General features: G+C 37.2%; 1 protein-coding gene across 5 annotated transcripts in view; it reads left to right on the top strand.

Annotated features, from left to right (window-relative positions):
• TMTC3 (transmembrane O-mannosyltransferase targeting cadherins 3) overlaps positions 1-20,139 on the top strand; it is a gene marked incomplete at its 5' end in the record, with an annotated part of 314,399 nt that overhangs the window by 101,517 nt on the left and 192,743 nt on the right. The window contains one exon of one of the 5 annotated variants that reach the window (XR_013830631.1): positions 8,084-8,145. The exons of the other annotated variants lie outside the window; for them this stretch is intronic. Of the gene's footprint in view, positions 1-8,083; positions 8,146-20,139 lie in introns of those variants that run through there. 5 annotated transcript variants of the gene reach the window in all.

The raw sequence follows: 20,139 nt of genomic DNA, 5'->3' as shown, positions 1-20,139 counted from the left end.
ACTTTTGTCATTACCAGCAACCTTTGACAGTCATATCTAGAGGAAGCATTTCTGTTGGTGTCTTTTACTTCCTCTCTTTTGATCTCTGTCACTGTTGAGCACCCTAATCCTTGCAAGACTCCGTTCTCTTGAAGTCTGTTATATCATTGTTTCCTGGATTGTGTTCTACATAGCTCTCTTGTGTCCGTCACTGTCTTCTCACATTTTACTTAATAGTTATCAGTGTTTCACATAGCAGCATTCTAAGCTTTTAATATTTTTCCTTCTCCTTGTGATAAGTCATCCATATCCACACACTTTATTAATGTTTTATGAGCCAGTAACAACCAAATTTGTATCTTTAACCCAGACCTAATTGTTGAACTCCAAATGATTAATGGACCTCTCTATTTAAAAAAATTTCAAACAAGGATTTACCTCTTATTCCAAGTCTTCTCTTCTTCTGAGTCTATCTTGATGAATGATACCTGCAGATATCTACTCTTTAACCCAAATACCTGGGAATTTTCTTAGTACACATATTCAACACATTTAAGCTAGTGTCATGTTTTTTCTTTTTTTAAAAAATAAATTTATTTATTATATTTATTTACTTTTGGCTGCATTGGGTCTTCGTTGCTGTGTGCAGGCTTTATCTAGTTGCAGTGTGCAGAGGCTACTCTTCATTGCAGTGTGCGGGCTTCTCACTGCTGTGGCTTCTCTTGTTGCGGAGCATGGGCTCTAAGCACGCGGGCTTCAGTAGTTGTAGCACGCGGGCTCCGTAGTTGTGGCTAATGGGCTCTGGAGTGCAGGCTCAATAGTTGTGGCTCACAGGATTAGTTGCTACTCAGCATGTGGGATCTTCCCGGACCAGGGTTCAAACCCGTGTCCCTTGCATTGGCAGGTGATTCTTAACCACTGTGCCACCAGGGAAGCCTAGTGTCAAGTGTTTTCAATTCTCCCTTTTTAATATCTTTTCCAACTGCTCCAAACTCTCCATTACCACTAATACTGCCTTAACTCAGAATGATCAGAGTTTATAAAACACTTTCAAGCCAGGAGAAAACAATTGAAAATAAAATGGCATATGGAAGCCCATATATACCAGATAAAAGCATATTTATTCTGATCACGTAGGAGTGGAAAGAGACTCAAAGTGCTGTTCATTATATATCCCTCTCACCTCCTGCTGGAATTTCTGTGATACCTCTGTATCCTCTGGGGCTTAGTAGAAATACCTTTAAAATGTTATGTTCATTTTGCTATGTGAAAGAAGCTAGGCTCCAGAAAGACTACAACTGTATGTCCCCTTTATATGGCATTCTTAAGAAGGAAAACTATAGAAGTAGACGACACATGATTAGTTGAAAAAAGGAAGGAAATGACCATGCAGGAGCAACACAATGGAATTTTTGGGGTGATAGAACTGTTCTGTATGGTACTCTTGTTGTGTAAGTTGTCTCACTGTCAGAAAAAAAGAATTTACAAATAAGCAAGTAGGAAGAAGACTAGAAGTGCTGGATTGAAGTTGGAGATAAGGGCATAAGCTCATGTTTACTATAATAGATATACAGATAGATAGATATGAGAAATGAAATATTTCCTGCCATATCAGTAAACAAAGGATGTCACAGTCCTCAGCAATTTCAGCCCTCCAATGTGAGCCAGTGAGCCCTGAGGAAACTCAAGATGTGAAAATACAGGATACTGGCCCCAAATAGTTGAGGTGCATATCAAAGGAATGACTTCAGGCCTTCCCTGGTGGTGCAGTGGTTGAGAGTCTGCCTGCCGATGCAGGGGACACGGGTTCGTTCCCCGGTCCAGGAAGATCTCACATGCCGCAGAGCGGCTGGGCCCGTGAGCCATGGCCGCTGGGCCTGTGCGTTCGGAGCCTGTGCTCCACAACGAGAGAGGCCAGAGAGCTCAGACTCTTGCATTTTGCCATATAGAAAAGTGCTAAATTCCTTAACTGAGGATATCTGGTTCAATTAACAATAATCTTTTGATGTTCCCGACTACCTGCCCTTTGTTGCAAAACGTCTATAAAACCTGGCTCCCCGCTTCGCATCCTTGGAGTAGTTTTCTCAGGGTTACCTGAGATGCTGCCTCCCGGGCTTGAAGTCCTAAAAATTCCCACTGAATAAAACATAACGGTCAACTTTTAGGTTGTGAATAATTTTTTAAGTCCACAGTTAGATACAGAAATATGGATATGTGTGCATAGGTAGTTAGTATACAAATACATATTTCCTAGTTCTGTCTGCTGAGAAGGCCTATAAGTAGTAACATCCTAGTAGCAATGAATTCACCTGGTACCTGGATCTTGATTTCTAAATACAGTTCATCAGTAAAAGAGACCTGGGCTCCTTGGAGAAATGGTTGATATTAGGGCTCCTTGGAGAAATGGTTGATATTAGGGCTTGTCAGGGAAAATGCAAAATAAGCCTAAAGAATAGTATAATACTAGAAAGTTAGGAACAAACAAAAAAAAGGATGCAGAGATAGAGTCATATCAAAAAGACAAAGGAGCCTACCTGAAAGAGTTCCCAATGGCCAATGCCGGAACAATTTGAACAAGATAAGTAACAATATTATTGGATTATAACACCTCTCCCCTAAAATATACGGGTATACACTGATATAAGTGAATCATTGAAGAAATAAATAAATAAATAAATGGAGGAAAGGGAAGAGATATATCTTTCTTACAGAAGGATTCCAAATAATAGATGAAGAAGAAATGAGGGAAATAGAAAATCACCATTAGAACATCACAGTAATACTTGCTATAGACAAGATCCACTGATGAATGCTGTATGTATTTAGTGGACAAAACTTTAAGGAGAAACAGGGTATTTACATAGACTCAAATGATTAGGGGATGTTACAGAAATTTTCAGTGTCCTGTGAATGGGTTCTCTAAGAATGTTTTCCAAGATTCAAGTATAGAATTTGTATTATTTTTAGTTACATTTAACTTTATACCTTTAGTTCCTTGATTGTGACTTGCACTACATAGCCCACTAAATATTAGTGTTTCTCATACAATAGTGAAAAATCAAAACAACGTAAATGCCTAATAATAGAGTTTCATCATGTTATATTTATATGTTGAGATGTACAGCCATTAAAAAGCTTTTTTTTTTGCCGAAACTAATAATACTGGGAAATGATCATGGTAAAATGATAAGTATGTAAAAGCAAACATATAAAATGTATATGTACTATGAAACCATTTTATTTTTAAAAATATGTGTATAAACAAATATATAGAAAAAAGACTGGAAAGAAATACATCAACAGGTTAATAGTGTTTATCTTGAACAATAGAATGGCAGTTGATTTTTCTCTTCTTTTTTATACTTTCCTCCAATGAACATGTGTTTGTTTTATTACCAGAAAAAAATAGCAATAACACAAAAGTCACTTCCATGGTTGACGTTGTCCAAATCCTTCCTCATGTGGATCTGTGTTAGGCTACTCTGGCTATCAACCAATTCTGGCACTGGGAGTAGATCTCAAAGGGCCAAAACAAAGGAGAGCCATCCTACCAGAGACAGTCTAGAGTTGGAAGTGTCACAGGGTTGAGTATATATCAAAAAATTATTAAGGAGGATTAATAACCAAAAATCAGGAAGACTGAATATAGACACCCAAATCCAAAAGGTAAATCATGTAGCTTCAAATAAGAGCCAGGACTAAGAGTCAGAGCCATACTGAAAATAAGAATGAGAATAGGAGCGGGTTAGAGAGGAATTGATGGGACGCTTGATGATTGTCATGAATTCCCCAAATGGGTCTGTGGCTCATTTTCATTTGGGTTACTGGTTCTAAGGAGTTCAGGCTACCTTAAATGCATAGTGTTAAGATAGCAAGGAAAGAGAAAAAACTGATTTCAAAATATCAATTTCATTTTACAATGTTTAATGTATCTTGAGAAACACATATTTCCAGACTTTTCTTTCTGCCACATCCTTATCTGTCAAAGTTCTTGATGGTCTAGCTCAAGTTCCACCTCCTCTTTAAAATCTTCTTTAGTCCCCCAATTGGATGTGATTTCTCACTTCCTCCTTTAAAGTCCTGCAGATTCTCTTTATACTATTTGTAAAGAATACAAGTTTGTCAGCACATTGAAATAGCAAACTGGACTTTTGGGTTTGAAAACTTACAGAAGCCTGGGTTGACATATATTATACTGTTTTATGTGACACGTTGTGTGTAACTTTTAGTGAACTAGCTAAATGACAAAGTGCTGCAAACATACACATATTAAGATAAAAATAAGGAAGGTTGTCACCCACTGCAAATATACTCCTCTTAGAAGATATATTTTATCTTAGTAGCTATACTTTCACATACCTACTAGGTACTTTCCTGCTTGCTTTTGAGTCATAAATTATTCTTTAAAACCTGGCATACTTCCCACTGTCAGAGTTTACCCATTAAATTATAATCTCGAACATTTCCTTTACCTAGCCTGGTAAGGTTTTATTTAGGCCTCCAAGACACTGACATTTTCCAGTTAATCATGTAACAGTACTGCTGTTGAGATTAGGGCAGAGGAGGGCAATGGGATAATCTGTCACAGTCTCATTTTAGAGACATATAGATAGCAGCAAATTATTGTCATTGCTGCTTTTTCCCACATTATGCAGATTTTCAGATTAATGAAACGACTTCGATATTTCTGATTCCTAAAATTTTTCTTCTAGGATATGGTAGTCTTTTTATGAGAATATTGCTATTTCTTACTATGTTGTGTTGCCTCTAATAATCTGGAAATCAACTTTCTTTTCTTGTTGACTTATGAAATATGTATTCTGATATGAATTTTCAGCACCTCACATAACAAGGCTCTTCTTATAACTTCTTACTTGATGTCTCCATACAGAGCCCCACAGATGCCTTGAGCTCAAAGAACAGAATTATGGTATTCTGCCCTTTCTGCCACTTCTGAAAGGTTCTGTTTTAGCATCTGGGAATCATTCTAGTTCTTTCTCCCTCACTTCCCATATCCAACCAACCACCACTTCTCACGGCACACAAAAAATAATTACAAGTGGGATAAAATTACTGGGATTTTAGGTGGTCAGTAACATAGTACCCCCTTTTCTTTGTCCATGGCAGAACCAGTTGAGAAATACAGTGTATCAGAAAGTGGAGATCATAATATTTTTTTTTATACGTAGTAGTTTGTATCTCTTAATCCCCTATTCCTGTATTGCCCCTCCTCCTTTCCCTCTCCCCACCGGTAACCACTAGTTTGTTCTCTGTATCTGTAAGTCTGTTTCTGTTTTGTTATATTTATTCATTTGTTTTATTTTTTAGATTCCACATGTAAATGATAACACAGTATTTATCTTTTTCTATGACTTATTTCACTAAGTATAATATCCTACAGGTCCATCCATGTTGTGGCAAATGGAAAAATTTTATTCTTTTTTACAGCTAAGTAATATTTCAATCTATATGTACCACATCTTCTTATCCATTCATCTGTCGATAGACACTGAGGTTGCTTCCGTATCTTGGCTATTGTAAATAACACTGCTACAAACATTGAGGTGCATGTATCTTTTCAAATTAGTGCTTTTGTTTTCTTCAGATGTATACCCAGCAGTGGGATTGCTAGATCATATGGTAGTTGTATTTTCAGTTTTTTGAGGAACCTCCACCCTGTTTTCTGTAATAGCTGCACCATTAAATATTACCTTAATTGCTGCTAAACTCCTGAAGCTGTATGAGCTAAACAGACTGACTAGAAAGTAGTGGTAGCCCCTGGCTCCTCTCATACATCCCATCTATGTCTTAAGAAAGTTCTTCTAGGAGTAAATTTGGTGTTGAAAAACTAACGTAATAAGCTTTCTGCCTCCCACTGGTCTGGTAGAGAAAGAAGAAGAGACATTCAAATCCTCAGTGATAACAGATGATTAACATAAAAGATGGACCACTGACTTTCACCCATAACAGAATCTGCTGTCTTCACAGGGAGGAGTAGTTAATGGGTGAGGCAAGAGGCCAGGAGTTTATGTTAGTGAAGTCCATTCACTGGAAACAAGAAAAATGGAAAATACATATACTCCTCCTCCAAAAAGAGACAGGAGGAAAATAGGGAGAGTTTACAGTCTTGGAAATCAAGAGAAGAGAATGTTTCAAGAGGAAAACTGTTTATCACTGTTCAAATGCCACACTTGCACCTGATACTCTGTGCCTGGAATTCTTTAAGCTCGTGGTCTATCTAACAAGCTCATATTTCTCCTTGCAGACTCAGACAAGTGAGATCTCTGTGAGACCTTCACTGGTAGGCAGAAGGCAGGTAGTTCTGCATCCATCACCTATACTTGCATTGCAGTTGATATTTACCTTTTAAAATTTACCATATGTCAAAGCAATTATTTATACCTCTTCTTTTCCCACCAGAGTAAGAACTCTTTGAAAGCACAGATTATATGTTACACTATAAATGACCCGTACATTTTTTTTATATATAATTTTTATTTATTTATTTTTGCTGTGTTAGGTCTTCGTTTCCGTGCGAGGGCTTTCTCTAGTTGTGGCAAGCAGGGGCCACTCTTCATCGTGATGTGCAGGCCTCTCACTATCGCGGCCTCTCTTGTTGCGGAGCACAGGCTCCAGACGCGCAGGCTCAGTAGTTGTGGCTCATGGGCCTAGTTGCTCCGCGGCATGTGGGATCCTCCCAGACCAGGGCTCGAACCCGTGTCCCCTGCTTTAGCAGGCAGATTCTCAACCACTGCGCCACCAGGGAAGCCCGACCCGTACATTTTTGCTTTAGGATGTTTATCACTACATGAATATCAAAGATAAACAAAATAAATATTTAGGTTGGAAATAACCTAATATCCATTATATGAGCAGATTTAATGATGCATATTTTAATGTAAATTAATAATATAATATATAATTACAATTATGTTAACATATTAAATTGTTAATGAATATAATTAAATTGATTTGTTATAACCACAATAGAATACTAAATATATTCTAAGTCATGGTTTTAAAAGGATATTCAGTAACATAAGAAAAAAAAACCTGACATCGTAACTGGGAAAAAAGAAAGGTGCAAAATATTTTTTAAAAATTATATACCAATATTTAAAATTTACAGACATATTCATATGTAAAAACACATATAATTTTTATTAGAAAACACAGCAAAATGTAAAAACACATATAATTTTTATTAGAAAACACAGCAAAATGTAAAACTATGTTTTTTGTGAGTGATTTTACATTTTCTTTATACTCTTCAATATTTTTCCAAATAATAACTAGAAAAATATTATTGTAAAACAAAATAACTATGTAAACCATGGTTCATTGGCTTCCTGTGGTGCACAGTGCTCTTCACATTGTTAACATTCAATAAATCTTGGTGAATTGCTAGGAATATTGTTTCATTGACATTTTAAAAAAATCTTTCAATCATTATGTTCCTATAAATTCTCTGGTGAATTGATCTGAAAGTGTTTATTTAAAATTTTTTTCCCACATTTCCAAGTAGGGCACCCGTGTATTATTACTGACTTCACCTATCCATTCTTCCTCTTGAAGCAAAACATATAAGAGAGCTTCCTGTCATCTGAAGGGTGAATCTTCAGCGTGGCTAGTGGGGTAGACTATCTGCCAATTCTTAAGAACAACATGCCATGTTGATTTTAACATCTCCAAATTGGATGTATTAAGTTGTTCTTCCAATGTCTGTTCATTTTCTTTCTCTGTTTACTTCTCAGCTACTCCACCCATCCCAAACAGCATTCATTCTGGGTATGTGTATCAGAGTAGTTCATTAAAAAGATTAGTATATCTAAATATGATCATTCTTATTTCATTGTTAAGGAAATTATTTATCCTCCTTGTTTTTTATTATGAAGAAGTATAATTGGCTAGTCTCCTCTAGAGCTGAAAGAGGCCCATAGATCTTGAACTTCTTTGCCTGAAAATATTTTGCTTTTGTGTTACTGTAAGTTGTTTAAATTGTTGCATTTTTTCTTTCTATAGATCTTTCTTATGTAAGCTTTTCTTGTTAAAATTAATACTTTTTCACATTTTTTTCTTGTGTTGACAAAGTTTTCTCTTACAGGGCATTTCTATATTGCCAATGTCTTTACTCAACTCTTTGTACTGATAAGCACAACTCATGATGGACAGCTACTCTTGTAAAAGGTAACTAGGTGCTAACACTTGTACAGAAATCTATGGCCTAGTGAATCTTTGGAGTAAATGTTTGGTGTAAAATTTCTCATGCTTGTGGATGAAAATCTGTCTTAGCAATCAAACCACTTTCCCTTCTGGTTTATAGAACCATATTAGTAAATGCTTTTCATTTTTATCCAAAGTCTCTCCTCAGTTTTTTGTTTTTTGTTTTTTGTTTTTTGGGGTTTTTTGCGGTACGTGGGACTCTCACTGTTGTGGCCTCTCCCGTTGCGGAGCACAGGCTCCGGACGCGCAGGCTCAGCGGCCATGGCTCACGGGCCCAGCTGTTCCGCGGCACGTGGGATCTTCCCGGACCGGGGCACGAACCCGTGTGCCCTGCACCGGCAGGCGGACTCTCAACCACTGCGCCACCAGGGAAGCCCTCTCCTCAGTTTTAATGTTCCTTTTTGGGCATTACCTTACCACTTTTCTTCTATTTCCTAAATGTCAGAATATACCTGTAATTCCAATTACAGGAATTACAGATCTGGTTTTCCCTGGTGTAATAAGCAGACTCTAAGAGAGCTTCCAATAATTGTTGCTTCCTGGGATTTGCAACCTTGTGTAATACTTTCCTCTTAAGTGTAGGTTGGATCTAGTGATTCACTTCTAATGAGTAGAATGTAACAGAGATGATGAGGTGTCACTTATGAGATTAGGTTGCAAAAAGACTGTTGTTTCTGTCTTGGCAGTCTCTCTTACTTTCTCACTTGCTTGCTGATAGAAGCCAGATGGCATGCTTTGGGCTGCTCCCTGGAGAGTCTCATGTGGCAAGGGAAAGAGGGAGGTTTCTGGCCATCAGCCAGTAAAGAACTGAGGCCAACGACAGCCCACGAGGAACTAAATCCTGTCAATGACCATACTGAGGGAGCTTGGAAGCAGATCCTCTGCTGGTTGAGCCTTCAAGTGAGATCAGTCTTAGCTGCCGCCCTAACTACAAGCTTATGAAAATCCTTGATCCCAGAGGCACCCAACTAAGCTGTACTTGGATTCCTGACCCACAGAGACAGTGAGATAATAAATGTGTGTTTTTTATACTACTAACTTTTGGGATAATGCATTGTGAACTAATAGATAACAAACATCTGGCCATGTCTCTTTTCTGATATTCCTATTTAAAGGAAGTTTTATAAGTATATTGTTATGACTATCTCACCTTAAAAGAGGAAAAAATTGAGAATTATAAGCTGTTAGGCTATGCTCAAGTTCAAACTATACCATTTTTCGTTAAAAGAGGTAGATATGATACTGCATTTTTTAGGAAATGATTACCACAATATTGACTAATAATTCCTAGCGTGAGCAATGAGCTGACAAGATGTAGTCCTTTCGTGTCTAATGAGCTAAACACAGAACTGCATAAGTCAATGAGAAAACAGCTCTCATTTCTTATGAAGCAATCTTGAGAAAAATGAAACAAAGAGAACGTGGCCACTGTTTCTCTCAACAGAAGCTGGAGGAAGTGGAAAGAGGGAGGAATGCTGATATTAAATCTGAGTCATAGGTCAGGGCTGTAGGATTTGGCAAACTACATTCTGCTTATTCAAATCAATTTAAGAGATATAAATCTACTTGGTTTAGTCTTAGAGCAAACCCAATTATGGTCAAGTCACATTCTGAGAGGACTCTTCATGCATCACAATCCACTTCTACCCCAAGAGAACATGTTCTGACCAGGAGGATTACCCATTGCAGTGATACAAATTGGGACAATAGCTCATTTTTCAGTTTTTACCTTGTGGTTGTGTCAATGTCACCACCCTCTGCCCCCAAACACTTGTTTGGCTGATTTATCAAAGACAGAAATGTCTGATCTAAGTTGAGCAAATCCAGTTTTCTTGGAAATATGACACTTGAACAGAGCCACATAGAGAATGAAGGTTACGAGTGTTTGCCGTAGCTAAAATCAACAATCAAGAGAAGATTCAACAGTTTTTGATGCTGAAGACCCAGAGCAGCCTTTGTTCCCAGACTTTGTCAAGGCAGGATGATGGTTCAATACGTTTTACACTTCTGTGTGTTAGCTTAGTAATCTAATAAATTTAACTTTCTTGCTTGTGTTAGTCAGAATAATTTTCAGTTTTTTAATAGTTATGCCTTGACCTACCTTATTTATCTAGTACATCCCTTGTAAATAAACCTCTGCTTTAAGATCGTGGTTATTAAAAGTCTGTCATTTAGTCTTCCACACAGGTGAGTTATAAAAAAAGACAAATGGACTGTTTTTATGGCTAAATTAGTTATGACTTTTTTGAGTAAGTAAATAAGTATAAATTTATAATAGATTGATGAGAGCAGGGATATGTGGGATATAAAGATGAATAATTAAGCCATTTCTACTTGATATATTGTTGGTTAGTTTTTCTATAATCCCAACTAACACTTTATTCCCACTTATTTTTCTCATTTATTTTGATTTGACTTCTGATGTAATTTTACATTCACACATAATTACAGATGTGGCATAATATATACACACGTGTTTCATGATTCCACTTACATGAAGTATCTAAAGTACTCAAACTCATAGAAGCAGAAAATAGAATGTGGCTGTGAGGGTCTGGGGGAAGGGGAAATGGGAGTTGCTATTGATTAGGTATAAAGTTTCAGTCCTGCAAGACGAAAAAGTCCTAGAGATCCTTTTTATACCATAGTGCCCATCATTAACAGTACTGTATCGTACACTTAAAAATCTGTTAAAAGAGTAGATCTCATGTGTTTTTTCCACAATTCAAAAAAAAACAAAACCAAAAACCTACTGTCAAAGTGACATTGACAAATGTGTAACCAAAATAAGTTGCAGTTATTTTTTTTTAATTATTTTTTTTTTTTGCTGTATGCGGGCCTCTCACTGTTGTGGCCTCTCCCGTTGCAGAGCACAGGCTCCAGACATGCAGGCTCAGTGGCCATGGCTCACGGGCCCAGCTGCTCCGCGGCATGTGGGATCCTCCTGGACCGGGGCACGAACCCGTGTCCCCTGCGTCGGCAGGCGGACTCTCAACCACTGCACCACCAGGGAAGCCCTAAGATGCAGTTATGACTTTTGATGAGCTTGTACCTTCACAACAAATATAGAATAAAGTATGGAAAATATTCTTAGAAGGCAAGGCCATAAAATCTTGAGTCCATTCTAAACCCAGCAGGACTTTGTGACCTCTTGATACCATAGGACACAGCTTGAGACCAGATCTTGGTAAGGTTGCACACTGACTTCCTGTGGGTCTCATGTAGCTTTTGTGCAGTCTCTCAGGAGGTGGTCTGAATCACCAAGTCTTTGATTAAAACTGCATCAGAGAAATTCTCTTATTACTCTAATTAATTTAGGGCCATCTAGAAGAGCAAAGTAAAATTTAATCTAATGTTATCTTACGACGTCTATTATTATAATTTAGTCGTTGGGAAGATTACTTATATTCTCCTTAGAAAAAGAAGCAGTTCAATGCAGTGGTTAAAAGCATGATATTTCGAGTTATTTCAAATCTTAAGTCTCCTGGATTTCAGCTGTCCCTCCATTTTAGAGAGTACGGTTCAGGTCATCCTAAGATTTCAATATCAGTGTAATGCAGTGTATATCAGTGTAATGCTCGAAGGCTGACAAGATTTTTTACTTGATGGATGAATATTTATTTATGTCTGTTTGGTTAACTTTGCTTTGTGGCTGAGCAGCTGTTTCCTCCTGGATATGAAACTATGTTGGGTAAATTGAATGGCACTGCCATTTTCTTTCTCTTTCCACTGCTGCCATTATGTGGGCAGGAAAACAACGCCAGGCATTTATTCAACAAATATTTATTCAGCCCTTATTATACTCCAGAAACTGTGGATAAGGTTGCTAACAAAAAAAATTACAGTTCCTGACTTCACAGAGCTTGTGATCTAGAGTATCCCAAATGGTGACACATGCTTCTACAACTCACCCAACAAACTACAAGGGATCCTATCTCCAAATAAAGGATTTTTTACTTTCTTCCCCAAACAGCATCGCACTTTTGACTGTGGAAAATGTGTGTCAAACTGAGCCTCTTCCTCTTATTTAGATCAAATATCATTGTAAACAGCAAATATAGATTCTGCTGTATGGGATTTTGGTAATTTACTAACTTCCTTATAAATGGAGATTCTTTTATTGTTCTCTGTTGTGCTTGTTATTTTGGTTAGTGTGCTATGCAAACATATACTCATATAATTATTTTTCCTGGAAATCTAATTTGATTCAAGTTTGCACATTAAAAAAGCAAACTCATGGGCTTCCCTGGTGGCGCAGTGGTTGAGAGTCTGCCTGCCGATGCAGGGGACATGGGTTCGTGCCCCGGTCCGGGAAGATCGCACATGCCGCGGAGCTGCTGGGCCCGTGAGCCATGGCCGCTGAGCCTGTGCGTCCGGAGCCTGTGCGTCTGGAGCCTGTGCTCCGCAATGGGAGAGGCCACAACAGAGAGAGGTCCGCGTACCGCAAAAAAAAAAAAAAAAAAAAAAAAAAAAAAAAAGATTCATATAAATGCAGAATCAGATTTTAAATTTTATGAGTAAAATTAACTTTTTTCAACCAGACTATTTTAAAAATAGAAATTGCCTTTTGGCTTTTTCTCTTTGAACTCATAATAAACGTATGTTTATAAAATTTTAGATTATGGTAATAATAACAAATAATTTAAAAGAAAAATATCATTGTTAATCCTATCATCCAAAGATGAACAGTATTAACATTTTCATATACATCTTTCCAAAATGTTTAGTAGACATACACATACACAGGGACACACAAAATCTTGCCCTCTACTTTAAATTAAATAATTAAACTTATTTAATGCTGTAAAACCACCTTATAAGCAGCTTTTATCACAAAACATATATCATATTTAGACATATTTAGATTTCAAAAAATATAGAGCTATAGCATATTTTAATGGCTGTATTATAGTCCATTTCATGCCATAATTTATTTACCCAACCCTCACATTTAGTTTTCATTAAATTTTTTGTTCTTAGGAAATCTCATTCAGGTACCTGTGGTTCCTTATAAGACCTGATGTCTGTTGTAAATTTTTTGTTTATGTGTAATCTTTTATTAAAGATAAAAGATCGAGATAAAATATGTCTCTACTTAATAGAGACTCATCTAGCCCATGAGTATTTGATTAAGTATGTATAAAATTAGAAATAATTACACATCAGTATTGTATTATGAAGTAACATTGATTTCATACTTTTCCTTTTCCCTATGCAACAGACACTGGTAATTTGGATTTTGCATTTTGCTCTGGTCACTTTCCATTAGTTTCAAACTGCTTTCCTTCCAAATTTAGTAATGTTTATTCCAGAATGAAGGTATTCAAACTGAACTGTTTCATTAAAGCAGCCAACCTCCAAAGTCAGAATAAAGGGAAATGCAAACATACCACTCATCTAAGAGCCAGGGCATTACCAAGGTAATTCTATCATCTATGTCTTTCTTCCACAATGTGAGTCTCGGCATTCTTGACTACTTGTTTCCCAGGCCACAGCCAGGATAACGAAAGAAGAGAGGTATCTCCCTTACCCCCCATACACACTCAAGCAAGCACACACAAAGGCAAAAGTATTGAGAATTTATCACTGAGTGACATCTAGTCCTGTCTCCCATTCCTGGTACTTTCATTATGGTCTTAGTTTAGGGGGACAGGATTAGAAAACAAGGGAGGCCTTATAAACTCTCCTTAATAAGGCATGTAATAATAATTACCAGTATTTATTTAATTTTTATTTAGTACCAGGAATTGGCCTAAGTCTTTTTTATGTGTTAATCATTCTACAAATCCCATGAAGACGTTATCATTAGCAGTTTATAGATGAGGAAATTGAGGCACAGAGGAATTTAGCAACTAGAGTCAAACAGCTAACGAATGGCAGAACAGGATTCAAATCCAGTCTAATTTTAGAGCCTCCCGTCTCAACCAATTTGGTGTGTCTCTGTCTATAGTTTTATCAAGTCAGCTAAATGAAATGCATGCTTAGCAGCTCAGGAATCTAAATTTGTGACGAGATTGATCTATTTAACTTGGATTAAGAATTTATCTCCTTACCTTGGATTAAGATTAATCATTAGAATCAAGCAACATTTTAAAAATTGATGATTATTAGTCCTCATAAACACTGTTGTAGCTCTATGACCTCAAATTATGTTGTCAGTGCCACCACGCCCTGTGGGGCCAGGGGCATCTTTCCAAATGTTGATGCTCCTTATCTTTCAAAACTCTCAGCTGTTGGTCCTGCCACTGCCAATTCCATTGCATGCTATCGTAAATCCTCCACAGCCACCATTTTGTCCCATTGGTGTAAATGTTGTCATTACCACCACCATCCCTTGCCACAGATTCCAGGCGCCATGCACCAGGATGGGCCCAGTGAGGCCTGAGTCTCACTTGCATACTTCCTGAGGCAAAGCTTTATCTTCCTTTGGAACTGGGGTTTCATGTTGGGGCCACATCTCTAATTTTCCCTTGATACTCCCTCCTCTTGAATAGAGTTTCACCTTCATCCAGAGAAACTCCATCTTCATTCTTCAATCTTACTTCCTAAGAGTTAACCTCATCCCCCATCTCCAGTCCCACCATTAACCTCTCATCCCCTACTTTGGTTTCCCTATTTTTTTAATAGAGAGGAGGAGAATTTTCTTTAGTAGTTTTATGTCCACATGGACCTAAGCTGTATTATAGGTCCTTTTCCAAACTTGTGTGCTTGGCTTCCGAACATGCACTTAACATATTTAACTTGTAAACTTCACTTTATGATGTTTAGGATGTCCTTTTGTCCTTTAAGGAGCTAATCCTCTTTCAAAACAAAACTAACTATAATTGTTCATGATACAAGGAGATTCGTGTGCTTAGACAAACTTGAGCATGAATATTTTGCCTAAATATCTCAAGCAATACCTTTGTGCCATTCAGAAAAGGTCACACATAAGCAAACAACAAGGTAAGCCCATGCATATCAAGCAGTGAATGTTTGTGCTCTGCTACATTTCTGTTGGCACTTCTCTCAGCTTAAAGTGTCAAGGGACAAAGGAATGAAATAATGCCTGTGTGTTCCGCTGTAGATTTTCCATTTGTATTTAATATTAATTGGAGCCGAGTCAGCAAGAGGTCAATAACCAGTCAGTATGCATCATGTTGTCTAAACTCAGGATACTGGTCAAGGACCAAGAGGAACAAAAGAAAGTTTTGGCTACATTCAATCAGAAGTCCTAATGTGAATGTATTTTTATTTAGAGAATGGCTGAAAATAGAACACTCTTTAAAGATATGCAGTTGAAAAGTCAAGACTAGTTAAACATAATGAAATTAATTAGATCATTAGCTGCTTTGTATCTTTAATTAAGATATATTTTAAGATAAATTTCACCTTTCTAAACTGGCTAAAATAGCACAAGTTGATCTAGTGTAGCAGTTTTCTGTTAGCAATGATATTTTAATGACCAATAGAGCTCATTTTGTTCTGTCTGGTTCCTTCCAGCCAAAAATGCTCTTCAGTTCTCTCCCATACATAGGTATTTAACCAAATCCCAGAGATGTTAGTACACGTGTTTTTAGCTTGTGACACAACTTTACAAACTTTCTAATTGTGGCTTTCCAGAGAGGAGTTGAATTCCACCTTCTAGAATAACCCAATCACTTACTTTCTTCTCTTTTGCTATAGAGCACCATGTAACTATAAATTTAGGGGTTTTATTCTCATCTTGACTTTGGCTACAAGGTAAATCTTTCACTTATACTTGGTAAATTTTCCTTCTCATTCTCCATGTTCAAATGGTCTCCCCAATCCCTATCCACTTTTCTTAACCTCAGCCTGACCTTACCCTGAACTCAGCAGGTAACAATGCCTCTTCTTATCAGAGGGAGGAAAGTTCCTTAGAGAATTCCTTCAGTTTCCTCACTCTCCACCTCTAGGCTCCTATGTGTACCACTTTCATTTTCAGAGCCAGAAGAACCTCTCCCTGCACACTGGATCATGCATTGGAAAATCAACCACTTGAAATGTCCTCTTTCATTTCTTTAATACCTGTAAAGATACCTAGAATTTAAATTTGCAAAGTAGACATCTTTTTCCTTCCTAAAACTTTCTTAGCTCCTGAAACTACTTGTCTCCTGAATTGTTCATCTAAGTCAATGATGTTGCTTAGGTTTCAAGCTGAAAATCTTCTCAGCCTTCTTGATTCTTACATTTTATTCTTTGTCTCTTGTTATGTTACTCTCCAAACAAACTCACTCATGTCCTAACCAAACTCTACGACTTCTACCCCAGAAATGCTTTTCTATTTTGTCTTCACCTCTTCATTTCCACTGTCACTGCCTTTTTCCAGATGCTTCTTGTTGTTCATTTGAACTTCAGCAACTATCTCCTAGCTGGGTTTTCTCTCCTCTATGTCTCCTTTCACTCCCTTTCATTTTCTACAGAACAGTGGAAGGAAAGAAAGAAGGAAGGGAGGGAGTTATGAGAGGTAGGAAGGAAGGAATGAAGGAAGGAAAGAAGAGAGAGAGAGAGAAAGAGAGAGACAGGGAAAAAGAAAATATTGATCATATTCTTCCTCTGCTTAAATAGTTATTTTGGCTCCCTGCCTACAGGAAAAAGTGCATCTCTTTTCTGACTTATTCCAAATCACCTTTCACATTCTGTAACTAAGCTCTCATTCTGGTGTCATTTACACCACTCCCTGATATGTACCTTACTGTTCTTCTTAGTGTTACCTGCGCAAGTCAGGCTTGTTGACAGATTTATGGCTTCTGATACCTTGTTCCTTCTGTCACCCCCACCTGAATTGTTTTCACCTGGCATATCCTACACAACTTTTCTACCACAGCTCAAATATCACCTTCTCCAGGAAGCCTTCCCTGACTTTTCCAGTAAGTGTTTTGAAGGCCTTTATGCTCCCACATCACATATTTATACTCTTATTGTTGTACTTAATTTTGAATTGCAAATGACCTGTGTGTCAGTGATCAGCTATTTTTCATAGCACCCAGTTAATACCTCCTTAGTGTCTATTAAACCATATGGTAATTGCTTCTTTATATTCTGTGCCCCCACCCAATGCTGAACTTCTTTAAGCTGGGTCTGGGTCTGTCTTCTCCATTTCTTCAACTTCAGAAACTATCATATGTTTAGCACATAGTAAACGTTCAGATGTGTTTGTGGAATTAAAAAATCTGTTCATTTCTCTCCATTCTTTACTAGAGAAAGAAGGGGTCATTCCTTTATTTTTTTCTTTGTGGTATCTAATACTATGCCTGCCATAAGATGCATTCATACATGGTTTTTAAACTAATTAATTCCCTATGGTTATATGATAAATCCATTTCTTTGAGCTGGTTTTCAGAGAAAGTTAATTTAGGAGCTAAGGATCTGAAAAAAAAATGTTCTCATTGGTTAGACATAGTCAAACTCTACATTATTTACTTTACACATCTGAATTTTTCTGAGTCTTTTCCCAAGGACAGTCTCTTGATTTTAGAGTCATTGAGATGTCATTAATTTACTCAGATCCTGGCTAGATTAGAATTATATGTCTGAACCCCATTTTTGAGTCATTTTAGGCACAATAAATTCTACGGGGGCACTTAATCTTGAAAGTAACGTACAGGAAAGCAATTGTTATGCTTAGGAGAGGTTAAACATCGGTGACGAAGGAGAGGAGAATGCTCTGACTCATTATCACACTCCTTTTATTAATTATTTTAGCACCTGGAGATCTCCCCTCGATAGCCTGACCTATGAGTTGCCTGAGCTTGGCAGGGTAACCGTGGGTGGATGCTGCATGTACAGCATCAAATGGAACCATCTCACAGGAAAAATATGAGCCCCTTCTGCTGTAGCTTGTGCAACTTTGTGAAAAATACATTATTTTTCTTTTTCATAGCTTGGAATTTCTCTAAAAGAAAACAAAAATCTCCCATATATCTTGTATACTTGATTATTTCTAACAAACAATGTGTATTTGTTGGATGCTTACCACGTACCCACTGCTGGAGTAGATTCAAGAGAAGATTCAAAAGCAATGCCATATAAAATTTAGTCCCTGACCTCCTCCAGGAGTTGATAGTTCCCTTGAAGACACAATATCTTGTTATGAAGTTATCTTTTTATCCCCTTAACTTCTCCCTCCCTCCTTCCCTGTATGTTTTCTTTCCCTTTTTTCTCTCTCTCCCCTTCCTTCTTTCTTTCCTTCCTTCCTTCCTCCCTCCTATTTAGAAAACTCCAGTTGTGTATTAGTATATATTTATCCTCAAGACATCTGAGTAATTTACTTCAACTCCTTTAGTCTTTATCTAACTCCTTATTTTTTTTTCACTTTCACAAAAGAAAATGAATTGACATTTAAGTAAATCAGTTTCCTTCCCATGGGTCCTATAGGCAAGTTCAAATATCCTGCCCCGTTGAAAAATTAACTATCCCTCTATTTACAATTAAGTATGGTCTAAAACCAGGAGATAAAAGCAAGGCAAATAGATACAAAGAGGCAAAATTGTGTATATTCCTTTTTCATGGAATTTCTCAATTTGCAACTTGATCTTTAGAAATAAATATGGTTGAAAAAAATTTCAGATTTCCTAAGAGAGACTGTCAGTAATGTTTGCCTTAGGATGAATCAGCCTAATCAGAATTATTACTATTTTCTCTAATTCACCACTCTTAACTATGCCGTCTTCACACACCGATGTAGTGATCAGTTGAGAAGTATTACAACTTTTGCTACTAGTGATAGTACTACTAATGCTAATGATATACTTTAAAAACCAGAGAGGATTTTTTTTTCTTGGACCCATATCCCTTTCAGTCCTCTGCATCCTGTAATTGTTTCTTGAGAGAAGAAGGAAGAGTCAAATCTCTCATGCTCAGAATGCCCATGGGAGCCTGCTGCAGATGTGAACTTCAACTGTTAGATGTGTCATAGCTGAAAATGCCATAAGTCACAAGCGGAAATCCTTAAACTTTGAAAAGAAAGTATGAAGTTATTTTGGAACTTGGGACAGTGCTTGAATGAGGCAAACTTGGGAGAAGAGAGTAAAGATGGGGGATTAGGATTGATGCCTAGAAAAAGAGAGCAAAAGCAAAAAGAGAAGTAACAAAAGAAGGAATAGGAAGCCTTTGAAAGCAAACTTAATGTATATAATAGCTGTAATTAAAACTGAGCTTGAATGCCTTCAGGAAAAGTTAAGATAATAGATTAGTCCTCACAATACACATGCTTTGTAGGATAGTGGAGTTTTCTGAGTTTTTGTTGTTGCTGTTGTTGTTTTACAGAATTATTTGATAAGTTACCTCAACTCATCATCTTCCTTGTGTGAATGTAATCTTTAAATCCATTAAAATGGAATCTTTCTCCTTCTCACACTTCTAACATGCTATGTTTCCTACCTCACCAAGCAGAAATCAACTTAATTTACCTCCTTCCTTTATTTAGACAAGAGTATATGCTTCAATAGTTAAAGCACAAACTTCTTTAATAAGAATTATACAGAGGCATTGTGATAACAATAAGTCCTTGTCCTACTATAAATAACTTGTTTCAAATATCTGGGGTTACCAGTGAATCTCCATTTTAACTCAAGGGTTTAACCGTGGCTGTGTAGCATCACCAATACCTTAGACACACTGAGATTTGACATAGAGGGAATCGTTTTGCACATGGAGCAGTTAAGGAAAGAAAATGTGATAAACGATTTATATCTTGCATATGTTGTTAACCTTATTTAAACTATCAAGTTTAAGGAAGTTGTCCTCCAAAATGCATTTTAACTATTTCAACAGAAAATAGACTGTGAAATGGAACACTTCCCTTCTTCATTTAGACGGCTCAATACTTCCTAGCTGATTGTGATGAGATTACCCAGGACAGTGGATGGGGTGGATCCAGAGGAGGCCAAGTGTTGTCCAATAAGACACCTGCCTTGTCTTCCCACCATATAAAAC

The sequence above is a fragment of the Stenella coeruleoalba genome (assembly GCF_951394435.1).
Source record: "Stenella coeruleoalba genome assembly, chromosome: 11".
Classification (NCBI taxonomy): domain Eukaryota; kingdom Metazoa; phylum Chordata; class Mammalia; order Artiodactyla; family Delphinidae; genus Stenella; species Stenella coeruleoalba.
This window is presented reverse-complemented; position numbering and strand designations above follow the sequence as displayed.